This window comes from Rhagoletis zephyria, unplaced genomic scaffold (genome assembly GCF_001687245.7).
Source record: "Rhagoletis zephyria isolate East Lansing unplaced genomic scaffold, Rhagoletis_zephyria_1.1 Rzeph_scaffold_00055, whole genome shotgun sequence".
Taxonomy (NCBI): domain Eukaryota; kingdom Metazoa; phylum Arthropoda; class Insecta; order Diptera; family Tephritidae; genus Rhagoletis; species Rhagoletis zephyria.
The window spans coordinates 145957-160768 of NW_016157139.1; the positions used below are offsets into that span (position 1 = coordinate 145957).

Below are 14812 nucleotides of genomic sequence, written 5' to 3' on the forward strand. Positions count from 1 at the left end.
GAGCTGGACCAATTTGAAAATACCTCCAAAAATTAAGCTTTTGATGAATAAAAATTGTTTCTTAAAGAACTTTTAGAAAAAAGTCCCCTCAAATGAAAAATTAGATTAAGCTTAAAAAATCTGCAGCTTAAATCTTAATATTTTTCCGAAATATTTTGGTGGACGTCTTAAAATATAATTAATTTTGTAATCTCTGCGGAAAAACCGCAACTTTTTTTGGTGATGCAGTCTAATGTACATACATACATATGTATGTGTAAAAATATATGTACTTATATCACATTTATGTACATTACATAAAACACTTTTTTATATGGTGCTAAGCAAAAAATATTTAGGAACATAAAATTTGATTTCGTTTTGTACTAAAATACCCTCTTTTGCTCTCACCCCCTAGGATTGTTCTATATCGAAAAAAGTATACCCATATTTTTTTATTTTGAAATCAAAAAATATTTAGAGGTCGCTCAAAGCGCTCAAAGTTTTCCATGTATTTTTATTTGGGAAAAAACAACTTTTCGTAGAAATGGTATAGAATTCTTGAAAACCAATATTTTTCGATCGGAAAACTCTGGTTCTCTTCAGGAGACTTTCAGTAATAAGACCCAATTGTTTATTTAACCATTTTTTAATACTAACGATTTTTTATTGGTCCCCCCATTGAATTTTTCGTTGCGATGAAAAAATGGTTAAATAAAAATTTGAGTATTATTATTGGGAATCTGCTGCAGACAAATTGAGTTCCATTTCTACGAAAAGTTGTTTTTTCCCCATACAAAATACATGGAAAACTTTGGGCGCTTTGGGCGACCTCTACATATTTTTTAATTTTGAAATAAAAAAATTGAGATACATTTTTTTCGGTATAGAACAATCCTAGGGGGTGGGGGTGAGAGCATAAAAATTCCGACTTTACTTTTCCACGTGTATTTTTGGACCACCCTAATGTACATACAAATAGTGGTCCACAAAATAGAAGAATTGCGATATTTTGATCGATTTTGTCTTTTTTATTTAATGTTTATTATTTTTTTTATAAAAGTCTAGCTGGTATACAACAAACACCATATAAATTCAGATTTCAAACTTTGTACAAAAATTAGAAAAAATTCTGCTTATTTTCACCAAAACTTCAAACTTTTTAATCAGAATTTTGGTATGCAGTTTTGTAGACCATTTCATTCTAGTATAATGAAGTGCAAGTTTCAAGCTGCTATTAAATCCCGTTAATTTTTGGCAATTTTTTGCCAAGAAAATTGTCGCACATACTTTTGTATGGAAAAAACGTGAAACACCTTCAACAAAAAAAAAACAAAAAAAAATCATTTTTGAAAGCTGTCTGAAAATGTTTTTAATGATAGCTGTCGCTTCACCTGAACATTTGAAAAGAAATTCCAAAGAATCGGCGGTAAAAGGCCGATGCCGATGCCGATGCCGATGCTCAATTTTGTGCCGATACTAGCCGATGCCGATGCCGATTAATCGGTCGGACTCTAATAAGAAGTTCTTTTAAAAATCCCGACGATTATGGAAAGAATAAGCTTGGTGGCCCTACACAAACCCCAAAAGAGTGGTGCAAATGACATATCTAAAGGTTAGCTACTAGGAACAGCATGATTTATCATACAATTTTAAATGTATTTGAATCTCTGCCACAAGTAAAAGTTCACAATAAATAATAAACACAGTTTTGGTACTTAAGCTTAGTATCCAGCTCTTAAGAAAAGCAAAAACTCCATATAAAATGACGTACAAGAAATGGCTAAGAAATTTTCTTGAGTCAAATTTCCTTAAGGCAGTACGCAGTTCTTCAGAAATTTAGTACGCTTTCTACTACGGTTTTCTAAAGTTTTTTGTGAAAAAAGAGCACAAGGCAACCCAGGTTTGCAACAGAAATATATGCCCGTTCCATTATTTCTTGAGGAAAGAGTGAGGCAACAGGCTGTGAGGTATAAAAAATGTCAAAATTCCTTGGACACACACGCGAAATAATGGCAATTTTTTCTTGACCGTTTTCTTAAGAGCTGGATACTAAGCTTTAGCGTGAAGAAATAAATCGCTGTGGTTTAGCCCACTCTATGGCACGAAATGAGTTTTTAGCATTTTATAAAAAGTAAAAATTTTGTACGAAGAATTGAAAAACGCTTTTTTCAGTGATGAACAAAACTTCAATATAGTTGGTCCTGGTGCCCACCATAAATATTCGAGAGTCTTTCGGCTTCCATGGCAAACCTGTCCTGGCGCAAAGAATCTCTCATTTCAAGTAAAAAGCATATAGCTTTGGAAAACAAATAAAATCTTTTCACTTTGAGAAAAATTAATATCCAGAAGTAGAAACATTCTTTGCGCATTAAGTTGGCAAATTTTTTGCTCACTTCGACCGAAGATAATTGAAAATTCCAGCGGTAAAACGTTGATATTCATAACGTGTGAACAACAAATTCCTTTTTGAAGGAATAAAATATCTTCATTTAGAATATCTAGCTTCAAATATGGGCTTTAATACCACATGCCGCAAAACGTAAAACAAATAAAATTGTCCAACAGAAATACAATCCAAAACCAACAATTAAAATTATCTTCCAAACTTTTTTTTTAAATTACCTAAAACTTGTTTATAATATAATGGTATATAATAGTACAATTAAATTATCTTGTACTTACGTATTTATAAAGTTGTTTTTATAATATTTTGATAAAATTAATTAATACAATTATTGGGGAAAGACATCAAAGATCTATTATTGGCTTTTCATTGAAACTAGTTGAAATATTGCACATATAATTATTTTACTGGGGTATATTCAGGAATTAGGTGTGTTTTAGGTGTTCTTCAATGCCACCAAAACCAATTTAGGTGCTACATTGGTTTCCGAGGCTTCGTTCTTGTGAAGGTAAGAAGAATTTTATTGAAATAATTTTGGTTTCAAATGAAGACTTCAAATTTTTTTTACTAGGTGTATTCCGTTATTTTTTGAAATAAATTCATAAAATTTTGTTCGTAAATGTAAATATCCATTTTAAAATGCATAGTTGGTATGAAATGGCGATGAAAATGCAGCTCTCAAGAAAACAGCCGAGAAAAAAAATTTCCATTATTTCGTGTGTAAGTGTGTCCAAGAAATTTTGCAATCTCATACGTCACAGCCTGCTGCCTCACTCTTTCCTCAAGAAATAATGGAACGGGTATATATATCTGTATCAAACATTGGTTGCCTTGTGCTCTTTTTTTTACAAAAAACTTTAGAAAACCGTAGTAGAAAGCGGAGCAAAATTCTTAAGAACTGCGTACTGCCTTAAGGAAGTTTTACTCAAGAAAATTTCTTAGCCATTTTTTGTACGTTATTTTATATGGAGTTTTTGCTTTCCTTACTGGCCTTTAAGTTTGACATTCACAAAAGCGAAGAAATTCGCGAATGTGAACAGGTTTGGTTTTAATTAGTTCACATTATCCACTGCTCTCGTCATTTGCTCCGATTCAGGCGCTTTGTAGTCGTAGAACTCGAGGGTGGAATGAAACGAAATTCCTTTGAAATTGCTGGCAAATTTTAGATGTGATGTGCGCTTCCAAGATATAAAAGAAGTGAGCTAGGTCCCCTTTCAGGCACGTCAAGTCTTGAAAGCAATTTTTATCGCATTCTCTTTTGTGTTTTCTCTTTGCTTCCACACGCGTCAAGTTTTATTGAATTCAAGTCCTCGGATCTTTAAATGGGAAGCAACGAAAAGATCAAAAGAGAACAAGAAAACTTGAAACGAATTGACGGTACGGAGGTATCTGTATTCTTCCCCTCTCTTCCCACCTCCTTCACCAACGAACGAGCAGACTTGAAAGCAAGACTTGACGTGTCTGAAAGGGGACTAGCGCAAATTCGAACAACAAAGCCACCTGTACGCATGAGATTCAACTTCTTAACTTTTTGTGAATTTCTCGGAAAGCAATGGAGCTCAGTGATGAAATTGATGGTACAATTATACTTTTTAGGTACATTTTGAATCTCAAAAGTACATTGGTACTACATCGACATTTTTGGTACAATTTTGTCAAAATACGGCACGGCGCCAAATTCTGTCGAAATACCACTATGTATACTTGAGAACTTGAATGTGGATGAAAGTATACTCATCTTTTTCCACTTCATACAAGACGTGGTGTTTATTAAAAACGAAAGACTTACTAAAATCAATAAACAGTTGCTGTAATAATATAAACCGTAGGAAAGACTAAATATTTTGCACTATATTTTTCTGAAACTTAGAATGATTGCATTGAATTCAATTATTTTTTGTAAACTATTTTTTGTGTTACTTGCACTTCATAAACATACTTGAATGCTTTTGTTGCTTGCCTTGATATCTTCATTTGTATTGGTAGCTTAGAGTACAACTTCACAAAATGATTTTCATACGTCCAGAATTGTATTCTTAGGGGTTTGTTGGCCCTTTAAAACTACCCTGCAGAAAATGGCACTAGTTTGTAGCTAACTATTAACTAAGTAGCAGTCGACTGTGGTAACTATTTGTTAACTATTTCCTTTGGCCGTAACTAACTACTTTTGAAGGGCGATGGCCGAAAAATAGTTAGAACTGGTTTCCTCTGCATTAGATGTCAACTAACTTATGGCTAACTACTTTTGGACATGAAATATCAATAAAAAAAGATTTTTTAAATTTTTTATATTTTTATTTATTTACTTATTTTATTTAACATTACATATTGGCTTATTTGTTTACATGTTCTTTTTTAGGTGATCTCATAATTGAATTCGATCAGACAGAACATCAAAATGTTAATATAAAATTTCGACCTTTATTTTATTTGTCCTAAAAGAATCTGCGAAGTGCAGAAAAATAATGTATTGAAAGTAATTTTTGTATGAAAATATTTAAATAGCAACTTGTAAAGAAACCAAACTCACGATAACGTCTGCGTCATGCAGACATGCATGCATGCTGTTCAATTTTACAACTAACTTAAAGCTAGTTTTGTCGTAGCTAATTAAATGTTAGTTATTTATCGAAATCCCACAAAAAAGCTAACTGGAAGTTGGTTATTTTAATCAATTGATGACTTTTTTATGAAGGGTAGTTATTCATGGTCATCGATGATATTCAGCCTGACTGCATGCTTACCTATCACGCAATGACCAGTTAGAACTTCCACCAGAAGTGAGAAGTGTAACTTGCTTAGTCTCGCGAGCTCCCTGGACCGCCCTCGGTCTACACGTGACCAGAAGGACTTAGCCGCCCTGCATTCCAGGGTACGCTTAGCTGGCTACATGCCCATCTGTCCAAACGTAGACCGCAAGAGGTCAGGGGAGTACCCAGACCTTGAGCAATTTCTCAAGTGTTCCCTGTTTTGTAGAGGTAATACACTAGAGAGCAAACAATCCGAAGCCTCCTGTATTGCGGCTACCTCTGCTTGGAAAACGCTACAGTGATCCGGAGGCCTGAACTTTAAGTTGATGAAGAATTTTTTCTTTTTACATTTTTGAATGAAAACAAAAATTTCATCAAATATTCGGATTGCTTGAAGGTTTCTGCAAACTTTCTGTTCGCATACTATCNGCTTAGAGTACAACTTCACAAAATGATTTTCATACGTCCAGAATTGTATTCTTAGGGGTTTGTTGGCCCTTTAAAACTACCCTGCAGAAAATGGCACTAGTTTGTAGCTAACTATTAACTAAGTAGCAGTCGACTGTGGTAACTATTTGTTAACTATTTCCTTTGGCCGTAACTAACTACTTTTGAAGGGCGATGGCCGAAAAATAGTTAGAACTGGTTTCCTCTGCATTAGATGTCAACTAACTTATGGCTAACTACTTTTGGACATGAAATATCAATAAAAAAAGATTTTTTAAATTTTTTATATTTTTATTTATTTACTTATTTTATTTAACATTACATATTGGCTTATTTGTTTACATGTTCTTTTTTAGGTGATCTCATAATTGAATTCGATCAGACAGAACATCAAAATGTTAATATAAAATTTCGACCTTTATTTTATTTGTCCTAAAAGAATCTGCGAAGTGCAGAAAAATAATGTATTGAAAGTAATTTTTGTATGAAAATATTTAAATAGCAACTTGTAAAGAAACCAAACTCACGATAACGTCTGCGTCATGCAGACATGCATGCATGCTGTTCAATTTTACAACTAACTTAAAGCTAGTTTTGTCGTAGCTAATTAAATGTTAGTTATTTATCGAAATCCCACAAAAAAGCTAACTGGAAGTTGGTTATTTTAATCAATTGATGACTTTTTTATGAAGGGTAGTTATTCATGGTCATCGATGATATTCAGCCTGACTGCATGCTTACCTATCACGCAATGACCAGTTAGAACTTCCACCAGAAGTGAGAAGTGTAACTTGCTTAGTCTCGCGAGCTCCCTGGACCGCCCTCGGTCTACACGTGACCAGAAGGACTTAGCCGCCCTGCATTCCAGGGTACGCTTAGCTGGCTACATGCCCATCTGTCCAAACGTAGACCGCAAGAGGTCAGGGGAGTACCCAGACCTTGAGCAATTTCTCAAGTGTTCCCTGTTTTGTAGAGGTAATACACTAGAGAGCAAACAATCCGAAGCCTCCTGTATTGCGGCTACCTCTGCTTGGAAAACGCTACAGTGATCCGGAGGCCTGAACTTTAAGTTGATGAAGAATTTTTTCTTTTTACATTTTTGAATGAAAACAAAAATTTCATCAAATATTCGGATTGCTTGAAGGTTTCTGCAAACTTTCTGTTCGCATACTATCCTGGATATTTTTCTCTTGTTAGAGAACAGATTTCACCATTTCACAGGAATTTTGTTGCTGGGCGAGTTTTACTGGAGATTTTAAACGAACGTACCTATAGAGAAATTTACCTAACTTAAAAACATATATGTTGGTACTTTTTCAGCTGATGTGGTGCATTTTTTTTTTGCCATTTGGTACAAAATTAAAAAACGTATTTATCATCCCTGATGGAGCTACTAAATGTTTATTTTGAACACTTACAAGAAACCTAATTCTAGCATATATTTGGGAAATTTAAAACCAAAATTTAAAGATTGGTCAGCTAGCTTAACGTTAGCATAGCTGACCAACACATTTTTAAGATTTACTCGGAAACCGATAGAGCACCTAAATTAGTATTGGTGGCGTTGGAGAACACCCAAAAGACACCTAATTTCAGCATATATTTGGAAATCAAAACCAAACCACTTGAACCAAAATTTAAAGATCTATCTGACCTAGATTAATAGCGCTAAGCTAGCTGAACAACACATTTCTGCGAATTTCTTGGAAATCAATGGAGCTCCTAAATTAGTTTTGGTGGCGTTGAAGAACTCCTAAAATACACCTAATTCCTGCATATATTTCGAAAATCAAATACCGAGCTAGCTGAACAACAAATTTTTGCGAATTTCTCAGAAACCAATGGAGCTACTAAATTAGTTTTTGTGGCGTTGAAGAACACCTAAAAGACACCTAATATAGCATATATTTGGAAAATTTAAAACTAAAATTTAAAGATGAGTCAGCTTCGTTAACGTTAACCCAGCTGACCAGCACATTTTTGCGAATTTCTTGGAAACCAATGGATCACGTAAATTAGTTAGTCCTCGATAATTTTTATCGATTTTTGTCGAACTGGGTCAGCTTGGTTTACGGACGTCCAAATAGCATATGTCAGCAAAACTATTTTTACCGTCAGAGAAATCAATTTTAATTCGCTGAAAGCATTCAGGTGTTGAACACAGAGACATTTAAAAGGTTGTGAATAGTGATAAAATATTTCAATATTTCTTTCGAATTATAACTTTTTTCTCTTTGGCGGTAAAATATGTTTTGTCGACATATGATATTTAGTTTATCCGTGAAAGATAGACTTAAGTTGTTTTGTCAAATTTCCACAGATATGTATCTATTTGAATTCAACGTCCCCAATAAGGCGAGTTCATAAATGGTGGTGTTGTTTCATCAGCTGTGAATAGCGTGTGACTGTAAAAATTTTGTATTTCGCTAGTGAGTGAGCGAGAACGTGAGAGTGTCTATTATTTTCTCCCGCCTTTTTCCTTCGGGAAATAATAGCTGAAATTTGACAATGGCACGCTAAAAGCAAAAACCAAATACAAGTACTTTTTGTATTTGTTGAATGGATACCACCCTATATGATTTCGCCTTGGTCCCCAAATTTTGTGATACTTAAATTTTCGTTATAATTCATATATTTTCATATCTTGCCCCACTCTTATATGAAAGGAGGCATTGTGCGACGATCCGAATCAATAAATGAATTTGGCAAAAAACAACCATCCTAATGTGTGTGCATATTCTTAAGAAGCTGTTAGACTTGGCAAGTGCAAGTCCTTTTCAAAAGTCTGTCAAACTCAAGAATTTCCAGAAGAGATTGCAGGAGCAGTAACACCTTGCATGTAAAGTGGCTTTCGAAAGCAGTTTTTATTTCTGAAAATCAAACTTTTCTATACTACTTTTTGTCTGTTTACACGGTGAATGCAGACAAGTCCACTTTCAACTATGTTACGTGACATTTTTATGCTTATAACAAAATTAATGACCTGAAAAATTTACTAAACCTGCTTGTGCCCAAAAACAGTCACAAAATGTCTAATACATTGGGCCGTATGCATAAGCATTGCTTTTACTTAAAATTGCATACCTTTTACTTAAATTTATTTGAACAAATCGAGCAAAAGGTCTGAAATTTTATGAAAAAAGCATTTGCTTAAGTTTTATGCATACGGCCCATTAATACTCAAATACTCCACATCTGTAGAATAAATTAATTACACGTATTTTTCATATTTTATTCCACATTATTATAATTTCATATAAGTTGCAATTATTCCTCCAAAGCGATTTGCGTAATTTCAGTTGCAGTTACACCTTGGAAGTTTTATTTCCAAAAGCAATTTCTGCAAATCTGGACTTTGTGACCTGTTAACACGGGAAAGTAGACTTTCGATTTCGCATTTTGATAGCAAAATGCGTAGAAAAAGAGCTTGCATTGCCACGTTTAACCGCACCTTTACTCCAAGCAATACACAAATAATTATTTCAACCACCAACAGATGAGATTTTAAGTATAATAATGCCAAAAACTGTTGCAGGATTTGCTCAAGCAGCGTAAAATTTTGAAAATCAATAACAATGCATTTATCCGCTGTTTCTTTAGTACTTTTTTATTCTTTTGTGATGCTTTCGGTGTATTGAATTTCAGTGCCCCTCTTCCCGTACTAAGTAAAATCAAAATTATGAAATTATTAGGAAACTATCTAACAGGGTATGTACGTGTATTGAAAGGTTCAAATACAAACCTGTTATAATATGAACTGCGTTTATTTGGCTTTGTTAAAAAAATGCGGCTGTGTAAGCCGACTACTCTTGAGGATGGAGCCTTGTCGTATGCTATGGGCATTTGTTTGATTAACTTTTCTACATTTACACTCCGTTACAAAATTATGGTTTATCTAACGAGGTTACGTAAAATACCAAATTCGTATATGTTCCAAAAGTTTGTCTTTGAGAACGCGCTCCACTTATATAAAGTTTATTTTCGGCGATCACCTGCTGAAGAGTAGAAAATTTAACATCTTGTCCTCCCAAATTAACATGAAACCGTTGACAAGTATGTATAACAAAAAATATATATATGTACATACAATTAAGATTTTTTCATTGAAAACGACTCCCCTAATCAACACTTCGACATGTTTGAGGTATCGTCTTGCAACGTGGGTTCAGAAAATGTGTTAAAGTTTCATAAATGGTCCTCCGAATTCTTAAAAATTAGGTTAAAGGGTTGCGAAAAAAGTACAGTACAAGGGCATGCGGGTACACTAGAGTGGTCCCTCTTTTTAAAATTAGGCAGTGCTCACGCAAATTTGTGTTCCTTTTGCTAAAGAATTAAAGTACATAACTTGGTCGCTTATGTCCATTTTAATTTTACTTAAAGCTACTCGTCCTTCAATCCGTGCGCACGCGAAATCCCTCAGGAAACTGATGTTTTGTAATATATTATAATATGCTTTCGAGGCCGCTGAATATAATAGGAAAGTTATTTTTTCGATCAGGCGTCTACCTTTTTAGATATTCTGAAACGAAAGAAACGAGAAAAAATTCCGAAATTTCACTTTGAAAGTTGATTATTTCTTAGAATAAAAATGTATTTGATTTTATGTCAGTAATGATATTTATATCCACATTTTTAACAAACAAAATGAGTCATAGCAGAGAATTTTATGATCATAACTTCCCGAGATATCGGGAAATTTTTGAACCTGAATATAAATGTGTGGTTAATACCTGCATTTAGAAAACGTACCGCTTTAAATTTTTGGCGTTTGCAAGATGTTTTGAAGTTATATCTGATATTTTCAACGTCACGTATTGAGAAATATTAAAAAAAACGTAAAAAATAAAAAAAAAAATGTTTCTTGATTCCTGAAGAGGTATGTGTTTACCTTAGTAATCTCAATGGTGCTTATGTCGTATCGATTCTTATGCAAAAACTTCAAATTTTTTTTAATAAAAATACTTTTTTAATCATTTTGCATTTGGTTAACGTTATCAACTTGCATTTAGTTAGCATAAAGCAATGAGTGCGGAAACAAGTAGTAAGTAGTAGTTTTTTCTTTTTTAACCGACTTCAAAAAGGAGAAGGTTATGAGTTCGTCGGAATATTTTTATTTATTTATTTTATAAATTTTTTTTTATGTATGTATGTTACCCCATAACTTTGGACCACGTTAACCGATTTCTATATTTCTTTTTTAAAGGAAAGGTGTTACCTCACAGGTGGTCCCATACTAATTTGGTTAAGATCCGATCATTGCGTCATGAAGAAATTAGCAATGATCTTAAATTTGTATACGGGAATTGAAGTCGGTTTTGTTTTTTGCTTAAAAATTACTTATTTTCTTTTTCAGACAGTTAAAAATAATGTATAAAGACCCCTCCCACTTAAACCGAATTGGAGAACAGCTGTTTCGCTCAAAGTAGCATTCGAACAGCAGAACCAAAACTTCTTTAATTTAAGATTTCTAGGCATTTGGTTTAATATTGGAAAATAAAATATTAACCAATTTAATAATACATTTGTTTGCAAATTATTAGTCTCAAATAAAGTTTATTTCAGGCATTACTTCACTGCCATTAATCTTTTCTGCTGCAGTCCTTATTAAATTAATTAGAAACTTAGAGAAATAACATTTTGTGTATAAAATTTACTTGAGTTACGTTTTAAATGTTTTATTTATTTTTTTGATCATGCTAGGTAATTTTTTACCAAAAGGAACACAAATTTTCGTAACCCTGAATAATATAAAAAAAAAGATTGGTGGACCTCTTCAGTAATCGAGAAAATTATGTTCTGTTACTTTTTCATATTTTTTACGTTTTTTTAAGTTGTTTCTCAACATCTGATACGAAGCAAAAAAACTAGTTCAGCGCATTCTGTGACCTTGAAAACATCAGATAACACCTCAAAAAGTAGCCGCCACGCATCTAGATTAAGGTTCAATAATTTGCCGATATCTCGAGAAGGTATGAACGTAAAATTCTCTGCTATGATTTATTTGGTTTGCTAAAAATGCAGCTATAAACATCATTACTGACATTAAATTAAATACGTTTTTTTCTAAGAAATAATCAACTTTTAAACTGAAATTTCGAAATTTTTTCTCGTTTCTTTTTAATTTTTTTTTTCGCAATATCTAAAAAGGTAGGAGCCTGATCGAAAAAGTAACTTTCCTATTATATTCAGCGGCCTCGAGAGCATGTTATAAGATCTTATAAAATTTAAATTTCTTGAAAATTTCGCCTGCGCACGAATTGAAGAACGAGTAGCTCTAAGTAATATTAAAATGGACTTGAGCGATCTCTAAATTCTATTATTTTTTTAAAACCAAGTTATGTACTTTCATTTTTTAGCAAAAGGAACACATATTTGCGTGAGCACTGAATATATAATATTAAAAAGAGGGATAGAGAGGGGAGTGTTATTCTACATTTCAATAACTTTCCAACGATACCTTATACGTTGAATTCCGGCCACTAGTTGAAAAGATGGCCCGTGCCAAATTTCTAGTCCGAGTTTTAATCTGTCGTTTAAACTAAGTTTAAAATCAGTGTGCAGTTTTTCAGTAAAATTTAAACGTAGTTTAACTTAGTTTAAACGCCCAATCTGGGTGGGTTAAACCGAGTTTAAACTATCAGCTGTTAAGTTGTATATTTGTAGTCAGCTGCCAAATTTTATTTATTTATTTACAACAATTAATTATAATACATATTACTATAATATTATAACTAATTAAAAAAAGGAAACTTATGGGTACTAGTTGCATAGACCCTATATTAAAAGCGAATTGAATTAAGCTTAGTGTACATATGTATATGGAAAAAAAAAAATAAAAAATAAAAAATTTCCATTCATTAATTATACGAACGATGCTTTGCCTTATATAAGGTGGTATAACTTGGCAGATTTAAGGAATGACGTGACAATATTAATATTCGAGGAGTTTATATCTTTAAGTAGCGAAGACGGTGTTTTTGAGTTGAAGTGTTGACGCCTGATGTTGTCCAGTGACTTACAGTCATCCAGTAGATGTGTAACGGTTGGGGTTAGTCCGCATCTTGGGCATATTGATCTATTTTCTCCGGTTAAGAGGTGTGAGTGTGATATTTTTATGTGGCCAATTCTCATACGGGTTACCACACTGCAGTCGCGGCGATTTAAGTCGGCTGGGAAGCGGATGCTGTTTTTATATGGGTTGATGGCTTTATATGTGTGGTTGAAAGACGACCACTCATTTGACTCCACTTCTTGGTTGATCATTTTTATTTTGTTGGAAATATCTTCTTCAATGCCAGGGACAATCATGTGGCAGGGGCGTATACTAGCGTTTCTGGCAGCGGTATCAGCAAGCTCGTTGCCGTGTATTCCTTTGTGACTGGGAACCCACATCAATTTGATTTTTCTGGGAGATTTGACACAAATCTCGCGTATCTCGGCGAGTAAACTATTGTTACTGTAAATATTTTGTATTCCCGAGATGGTTGATAGGCTGTCAGTGGCTATGACAAATTTTCCTTTGTTGGACTGCGCATATTTTGCCGCTTCAAATACTGCGACTGCTTCAGCTGAAAACACTGAGTAGTAGGATGGAAGTATGCCTGTTGATATGTCGGCTCCTTTGGAATTGATGACAGCGAATGCCGTGACTGATTCGCTTTTCGATCCGTCTGTATATAACCATTGCCAATTGTTTGCGTTGAGTTCAGCTGCCTCTTTCGCGAATATTTTTTTGTAAATTGCAGAGTTGGTAGTTGGTTTGCTATACTGCTGGAGTACCGTGTTGAATGATGAATGCTTTAGCAGCCAGGGAGCTGTTGGGCTGATTCTATTACGCGAGCTCGTAGCAATGTCGTATTGCTTGCAGAGAGATATACTTCTGCGTAGGGTGGATGTCACCTTAAACTTTCGTACGCTCTTAGCTGCTTTCTTTACGTCATTTCGAAGAATGGTGTTGGTTGTGCACAAAAGTTTTGGTATGAGTTTGAGCGTTGTTTGTAGAACTCTTTCGGAGATTGATGGCAGTCCCGCTTCAGCTAGTATACATTTGGTGGGGCTGGTTGGAAAGGCATTAATACTCCGCCGGGCAGCCGTATGATATGGGGATTGAAGAAGTCGGATGTTTGACTTTGCACACCATCCGTATATCGGTAACCCGTAATCGATCTTGGACAGCATAAGAGCCTTAGTCACTTGTGTTAATATTGTCGGATGAACCATCGAGCGCCTGGAGCTAAGGAATCTAATTATGTTGAGGCGTTTGTTTAGACTTTCTCTCACGTACTTACAATGGTGCTTAAATGTAAACCTTTTATCAAAAATTACACCTAGTAGTTTAAGGTTGTCAGTGAATTCAATAGTACAATTGTCATATATCAATGGAGGATAATTGCAGTGGTGTTTTTTACAAATATGTAAGATTTTACATTTATTAATCGCTAAAGCTGCTCCTGAGAATTTGCCCCATTCTTTGATATCACATAGTATTTTTAAATATGTATTGTTTAAAGCTACTGTATCATTTATCTTGCTAAAGAGCAAAGCATCGTCTGCATAAATAGACACTTCAATATTTTTGTGTTTAAGAATCACATTATTTAATCGTTCAAATGCGATCATAAATAATACCACTGATAGTGGGGATCCCTGTGGGATGCCATTGTATAATGTATAAAAATCTGACAGTGTGTTGTTTACTCTAACGCGAAAGGAACGTCCGGTCATGAAAGCCTTTACTAAATTGAAAGTCTTTGGACCCACACCCCAGCTGGCGAGTTGTTGAAGTACAGCATGCACCCCCACGCGATCATAAGCTCTTTCAAAATCAGTAGCCAGAATGGTTACATGATTTTTAGCTGAAAGAGCGTCAGACACGTAGTGTTGAAGATGCAACAGAGAATCCATGGTACAATGTTTTGACTTGAAAGCGGTTTGATTAGGGCTGATAAATTTATTTTTCGTTATGTACCATAGTAGTCGTTTTGCGAGCATTTTCTCAGCGACTTTGCTTAGGCATGATAGTAGTGATATCGGCCGGAAACTATTTACTTCATGTGAGGGTTTGTTTGGTTTCGGTATAGGGACTACGATTCCCGATCGCCAGCTGTGAGGGTAGCTGCCTTTGTTTAACATAAGGTTATACATCTCAAGAAGTTTAATTTTCGCACTTTGTGGCAAATTTTTTAGCATTGGATAGGAAATGCGATCATAACCAGGCGTTTTACCTTTT

The 14812-nt window shown here is 34.3% G+C and overlaps 1 protein-coding gene and 1 long non-coding RNA gene across 7 annotated transcripts in view; one reads left to right on the top strand and one right to left on the bottom strand.

Moving 5' to 3' along the window:
- LOC108368979 (uncharacterized) overlaps positions 1-9040 on the bottom strand; it is a 17069-nt gene extending 8029 nt beyond the window's left edge. The window contains exons 1-2 of the long non-coding RNA XR_001848443.1: positions 8946-9040; positions 7545-7548 (exon numbers count right to left, since the gene is read on the bottom strand). This is a non-coding gene — a long non-coding RNA (uncharacterized LOC108368979). The remainder of the gene's footprint in view (positions 1-7544; positions 7549-8945) is intronic.
- The window catches only part of Axn (protein axin), a 370696-nt gene that overhangs the window by 7818 nt on the left and 348066 nt on the right, over positions 1-14812 (top strand). The window lies entirely within an intron of this gene.